At 48.0% G+C, this 6,956-nt stretch overlaps 1 long non-coding RNA gene across 1 annotated transcript; it reads left to right on the top strand.

Annotated features, from left to right (window-relative positions):
• Window positions 1-643: 643 nt before the first annotated feature.
• LOC118167225 lies at window positions 644-3,016 on the top strand. The gene is made up of 2 exons (XR_004751027.1): window positions 644-1,064; window positions 1,640-3,016. It is a non-coding gene; the product is annotated as an uncharacterized LOC118167225 (long non-coding RNA).
• The last annotated feature ends 3,940 nt before the right edge of the window (window positions 3,017-6,956 follow it).

Genomic DNA, 6,956 nt, shown 5'->3' with positions numbered 1-6,956 from the left:
AGATCAGCATCAGATTAAGAAGCAAGGCGGTGTCATGCTGCCTCTGATGGAGCTCAGCTGGATGTCTCTGCATCACCCAGATGGTTTTGCTGCAGAGGGCTAAACCAAACATCTGTTACTCACCCACAATTAAGACTTGGCAGAGTTTATTTCTCCCTTTCTCTTTTACCTACTAATTCTGGTGCAAACTGATTAGAAAAAACAGTTCCTATAGCCTGTATGAACATGTAGGCTCCTAGATTATCTTCAGGACAAACTGGGATGAAGATATCGATTCCTTTTCATCTAGGTTTAGAGGGGATCCTCTTAAGCAAAGGCTTGGAAGTAGGAAGTATTATGGAAGGGAAAAGCAGAAAAGAGGAATGAAGCAGCAAACAAAACAAAACAAAACAAAAACAACAAAAATGAAAGGAAAAGGACAGTAGTTTTATTCTGCAGATTGACTGGGGGTACAAGTGCAAAGCTGAGAAGCATCTCTATAGATTTCCTTGACTGGTTATCAACTAAAGTGAGGCAATGAGAACATGTGAGGACAGTGGGATGGTTCATGGGAGGGGAAGAGGAACATGAGGTTGTTGGGAGGGGAGTGTGCTCATGTAGGCAGCAGAAACCAAAGCAGCAGAGGACATGTCCCACAGTGACTTCGTGAGAGTTTCCGTCTCCAGCAAACTGAACAATAGCTCCAGACTCAAGTGTTCCCGATCTTTGGAAAAGCTTGGACTCTGAGACAAATTCCCTGCCTGCAGCTCATCCCTGGCCAGCGTTTTGCCAGCCTTAGGTCATGTGCTTCACATTTACTCTTCGTGCAAAGTCCCCTTGTTAGGGGGTGGTGGTGTCAGCCGCTTGCCCTACACCTACAGGGACAGCATTGTTAAGAGACACTTTCACACCATGCGTCCCGCACTCGGAGGTGGCATCCGGGGCTTCACGCAGGCATTCTCACTTCCAGCTCACAGGAGTGACAGCATGGCCTGCTATAAATCAGGAGCCTGCACGTGATTGACATGTGAACTGGCAGCGAGAGGACAAGGGCTGACATCTGGCTTACACATGCTCTGTGCTGGGTATGTCCTTGGTGGCAAATTCTGCTCCGGCGAAAGCCCTTCAGGTATGGTGCTCTGGGGCTGGGAGATGTCTCCTGCAGGAGTGTGTTGCAAGCAGGCTTGTCTCCACACCTTACAGTGATCTTTATTATTTTATTGTTATTATTTTTTCAAATGGGAAGCATCCAAAAGTGCTAAGGTTAATTTGGAAGGACCGGGAGTCTGAGTTCCAGAGCTGCAGTTGACCAAGAAAGCTCAGCCAAGTGACTGAATGTGTCCTTGCATCTTGCTTCTCCGTGGAATGGAGGTGCTCAGAGATCAATGAAGCAGAAGATTTTGAGGTTTAATTTATGATTTGTACTAAGATGCTTAGATATGCACGAGTGATCTGCCTGGTATATATCTATATGGCAACCAAACAGCTTCTTACATGAGCTCAAGAACTGATGAGCAGGGGTACTGGCTATAAGGGTTTCCTGGTGCACCCAAAGATGACCCTAGCTCTATGCATGTAAGGCTGGAGACATCACAACGTTACACAGTGGTGTTTCAGCTTGCAGTTCCAAACACCTCGATTTCCTTGTGTTTTTTACCAGTTTTCCCTGAGTAAGGATTTGGGTGCATTTTGCACACTTTAAATCGTTTCAAGAACATTGAAAACATTTAGTTCTCTGTTGATTGGAAAAACAGAACTGAACTTCTGAAGTATGTGGTTTATTCCTAGAAACATGTGAGCCATGCCAGCATTCAAGTTGGTGTTTAACTCTGAAGCAACGTGTCTTCCAGTTTTGTCAGGACTGTAATACCACGGCGTTCAATTATCCAAGTGCATGGTTCACTCTTTTGATGCACAAGACCCCAGCGATCCCAGTTATCCCCATTAGGAAACCCGTGTGAGACTTGGCTGTGCCCCGGATTGATTCCTACACAATCATGCCTGAAAACTCTTCTCCAGCGCAGCCAGATGTGCTTTCCTGCACAGTGCAGTGGGGCCTTGGCTTCTGATTAAGTCCACAATATCAATGTAAAGGCTGGCACCAAGGGAACCTCGAGGTGATGGGCGTACCAGAGCACCTTGTTCTAGAACCTGCACTCTCTGTCTCACAGGGTTGTGCCCATACTAAATGTGGTTTATATTTTTAATTCTGCTTCCAGAAGGAAACAGAAAGACAGAAGAAACAAATCAGCCTGCCCTGTGTTGGATATGGGAAGGTTTCATTTTCTCTGAGTGCCAACATCAGATGGATGGAAACAGACAAGGTCAATTTTCACATTCTCATCCCCAGGTGAAAAAGATCAAGAGAAAAGTTCAAAAAGCCCTTATTAGATGGTGAAAGGTTTAGCCTAAGAACAAAAGACTTTCCAGGCCTTTTGGAGGACCACGCTGTTGGAGTTCATTAATATAACATACTGCCACTGTGTCTTCAAATGGACCTGTCAGAAATGTTATAATGGCACTAGGCTAACCTCTCCTCCACTTTAAGTTTTGTGTCACTTTTGGGTGACACAAAGGCTTTACTTAGATCCAGTAAACCTGTTTTAACCATTTAGCCCCAGCACATTTCCGAGAGCTGTGCAAAAGTAAGTGCTAATAATTAACATGTCTTCACCCATGCCATATGAGTCTTCTTGGGCTCCGTCTTCAGTAAAGCATGAACCTATGTTTAATTAAAGGAATTATACAAGGAGATAGATGCTAGCAATCAAGTTTTTCTGATTAAGAAAGAAGGATCTTCTTATTTTCTTCCCACAGATGCAAGCTCAAATGCCCTCCTGTTCCACATTCTCTTGACAAGCCATTATCATTGCCCAAGCTTTGAGTTTCTGCAGGAGGATGCTGCTGTTTCCTGGCCTCCTGGGTTTCAAGCCATGCAGACCTACTTCCTGCACTCAAATTCCTCACAGCCCACCTCTAAGTATGTCCTGGAGCACTGCTCGGAAGGCACAGCTTGTTGTGTTTCTTGGGGCTGGCATCAACATGAGCGTGACCTGCATCTTCGCTGGGAAAATGTGCTCTGGGAGTAAATCTTGCCCAGATGTAGACACAGAGTGACTCTGGGACTGGTTGTCTTTGAGGGGGCTGAAGGCTGGGCAGGACCCCTCGGCTGGTGAAAGCAGGGTGCTGCCTTGGCTTTGCACTGGGATCCGGAGAGCAGCATGGATGTCCCCACCAGGCATCATGGTCGGTGACTTGGAACAGCTGAGCTGCAGTTTTAATTCTCTTTTTGCTTTTGTCTCTCCTCTGAAGCAAAGCCCCGGAGAACGTTTCTTGCAGGTGACTTCTGTGTCTGTAAGCCAAGTTCTGCTCCTTGGTGCTGGCTTGCGTGACAGGCTCACACTTACTCTGTAGGAAAATACCCCGGAGATTATGCACCTTGGATTATTCAGCTTGATCAGCCTCGTAATTCTGCCTGACACTGAAATGCATTAATTTTTTCCACAATGCCTGGTCTGGATTTCCTTGTGTAAGACTCAGGATGTGGTATTCCTTGAAGAGTTCTTTTGCACTGTATAACTTTACAATATGTATAATTCCTGCTCTCCATTTATTCGCATCATGTGCTAGGCTGAAGCAGGGATGGTTGTGTCTGTAATCTGTGCATCGCACTGAATGGTCACATCAAGATCCCAAAATGTTCACATGTTCATCTCATTTCCCTGTTAGCCAATGATTTACGGAGAAGACATTCGGATTATGGTTAGGAAAATGTCCATATAAAATTTCTTATATTTAGTCTTCGTACACTTGTATTTCTCTTTTCGACTGAAATGATGATCCCCATCCCCTTGCTAGCAGAGGAGAGGTAATGCATCCCCAGTGGGCAAGCTGAGCTCTATTGCACATTGCCACAACTCATCTTTTAAGCTCCGACACTAGAATCTCTGCAGAAATGAGGCAGAGAGCTTGATTTTCAGCTTCCAGACTTACCATCCCGTTTTCCCATGGGAGGACTCTCACCTTGCAAGCACAGGGGATTTCCTCTGCAGCTGATGGGAAACAAATGTCCCAGAGTCATTCACAGCGTGCTTTACCTAATGCCATTGTGTGAAAAGGAGGATGCCAGCTCCGAAAAGTGACTCCACATATGTTTTACCCCACTCGGAGGTTTGCTGCTCATATATTCAGTTGAGAGTTGATACTAAATTTTCTCCCCTATTAGCTCTGCAGGCCAACACAGCAGAAGGATGGAGACAGGCTGGGGCCATCCTTGGGTTACACAGGTACGAACAGAACTGGGATCAGCCCCTGGGCTTGCCAAAAGCTTTTTTTCTCACCGTGGTTCTGGAGAGGCGAGTGCCTCCCATCTCTGGAGGGGTGCAGAGCACCCGAGAGCGGGACGGGATCGCTGTGAGTTTCGCATCACAACTTTTTCTAGGGGTAAAGGAGCCCGTGGAGCAAGATGGATTGATTGCCTTTACAGCTGGGCTGACTGATGCCATCGGGGAAGCATTCCCAAAGCGGGGATCCGTGTGCTGAGGCTGCCAGAAAGCGTCAGACCTTCCCAGCCCTCTCCTGCCCTGGGACGTGGTGCTGTTGGCCAGGGAGAGCTGCTGGCTGCTCCTGCAGGATCCCCCGTGCTAATGAAATCCCACTGCTGCCTTCAGACACGCTCTCGACTTCGCTGGAGCAGCATCAAAGGCAAAAGGGAGGTGAAGCCGAGGACTCGACCCGCCAGCCCAGGCTGAACTGCAGGGCTGGCAGTGAGGAGAAAGAAGGGATTTCTGCTGCTAAACAGATTTGGGCTGGACTCGCCGAGGAATTACCGGGAGCTAACCCGGCTGTCCCCGCACTTCTCTGTGGAAGAGGTCTGCACGTGCACGGACCATCCAGCTTTGTGGGCTTCCCTTCCTCACAAACACCGTCCAGATTTTAGTGAGGGCATTACTTTCCCTTTGATTTAGCACCGCCAGGAGTTATTCTATTATACCCGGGCTTGTCTATTTACTCTTTAAAGCATGTTCCTTTTATTTACTCCTCCGGAGCTGCCTGTTTAATCCAATCTCTTTTCCACTGAATTACACCAGCACAATAACACGGGCAAACAGGTTCAGCCTGGGTCACGGGTGGCAGAGGAAGGGGCTATATTCTTGCCAGATAATAACTCTAGCATTAAGAAAAAAAAGGGAATTTACTGTGACTGGTGAGTTTTATAGCTAAATAGGGAGCTGCTGTTACCAATCCATACTTGCACTGTTTTTGCAGCACCACTCCCTCCAAAAAAAAAAAAACACTCCCCCCAAAAAGCCCACGCAAATGACCTGAAAATGATGATGGGTTTGAGCTCATTTTTGCAGGAAGCCTTAGGTTTGACAAAACTCCTGGTACATGGGCAGTGCCCGGGCATTCATACGTGGGACCTCTGGGACAAGGCAGGTCCCAAACTCACACCCTCACCTCGCAGCTTGACACCAAAACCCCGCGGGTGCCATTCATTTCTCTGTTGGACCCCACCATCATGCCCACTGTGAATAAAAGCCTGTTTTAAATAAAATAAAAGATGGGGAGCAGGCTCGCACGTCTGTGGCAGTGTGGTGAGCTGAGCAGGGCAGGTGCTGCACCGTGCATCACTGGCATCTTCCTCAAGACCTTGGGGCCGCCCTGGTACACACTCATGGCACATTTCTGCTCTTTTGGGATTGCATTTCACTGCATGCTGCAAGCAGCAGCTTTTTTGCTCTTCATTATTAACCATACATTCTAATTGCTCTCTTAATAAAAAAAAAAAAAAAAGACACCTGCACTTTGCCAGGACTCGAGCAGGTAAGTTCTGCAGCCCGTGGAAGTTAAATCCTTATTTATTTCCCTGACAGATGATTTACTCTCCAGCCATTTCTCTGGTGAGATCCGTTGTCACCTTCTCGCTGCCCTGTGTGCATCTGCTGCTCACCAGGACACCAGCCAGCTCCTTTCTGCTCCTGTTATTTTGGAAACGCAGAGCTGTGAGTTTCGTAAAGGCTGGGTTAAGTAAGCAACAGATTTATCTTTGTCTGAAGATAAAAGTGTTTGGCAGCAAATGCTGGCAGCTCCTTACATATTTCCAGGGCTCCTTCGTGTGCTCTCTGCTCTTCCCTTCACGTGGGGATGGCGGTGGGGGCGGCTGGCCAGACGAAGGGTTTGTCTCCCAGCCCCAGGGTTAATATTTAACCCTGCCTGTGCCTGGGGAGGGCAGGATGGAGGCTCTGTCTTGTTGCCTGCAGCTTGTCACACCGCTGTGGATTTTGCAGCTGTCTTCTTCAGGCTGTGGGCAAGCGGGCAGCGCTCCCCAGGTCCACCAGGATTTGTCCTCCTGTGAATCTCCGCCTGTGAATCTCCACCCCAGCACTGCCGGACACAGCAATGAGCACAGCACCAAGACAAGATGAACATCTGAGCAGCCAAAGGTCCTAGAGGTCCCCTGTGAGCTCAGGAGAACCCCTCTGGAGCTGCCCTCCTCACTGTGGTCCCCAAGCCCTATGTCCAAGTGGACCCATCTCAGAGCCAGCAGATCCCCCAGGACAGGGAACACCAGGGCTGAGCCATCACGGTGTGCTTGCTGGGTCTTCAGGAGGAACATCCTAGGGTGAAGGCACCGAGGGGCGGACGGGGACTGACGCACCTTCCCTGCAAACCCTGTTGCTGCACCACAGCAACCCAGTCTGCACCTGGGGGAATCAGAGAGTTTCTCAACAAACCCTGAGCAAAAGCAAGCTCCTGCCAGCCAACTCTCAGCCAGCATCCCAGGCCAGCTTCTCCTACTATTTTTATTTGTATACATAAAAAGAGAGAAAAAAAATAATAAAGATTTCCTGGGAGGATTGTTTCCGTATGGCTTTACGCATAAGAGTAAACAAGGCATAGCTGTTGACTATATAGTTAACATATTTCTGGTGGTGCTCCCATCCAGAAAATGCAGCTGCATTATATTCCTGATA

This window comes from Oxyura jamaicensis, chromosome 4 (genome assembly GCF_011077185.1).
Source record: "Oxyura jamaicensis isolate SHBP4307 breed ruddy duck chromosome 4, BPBGC_Ojam_1.0, whole genome shotgun sequence".
NCBI lineage: Eukaryota > Metazoa > Chordata > Aves > Anseriformes > Anatidae > Oxyura > Oxyura jamaicensis.
This window is presented reverse-complemented; position numbering and strand designations above follow the sequence as displayed.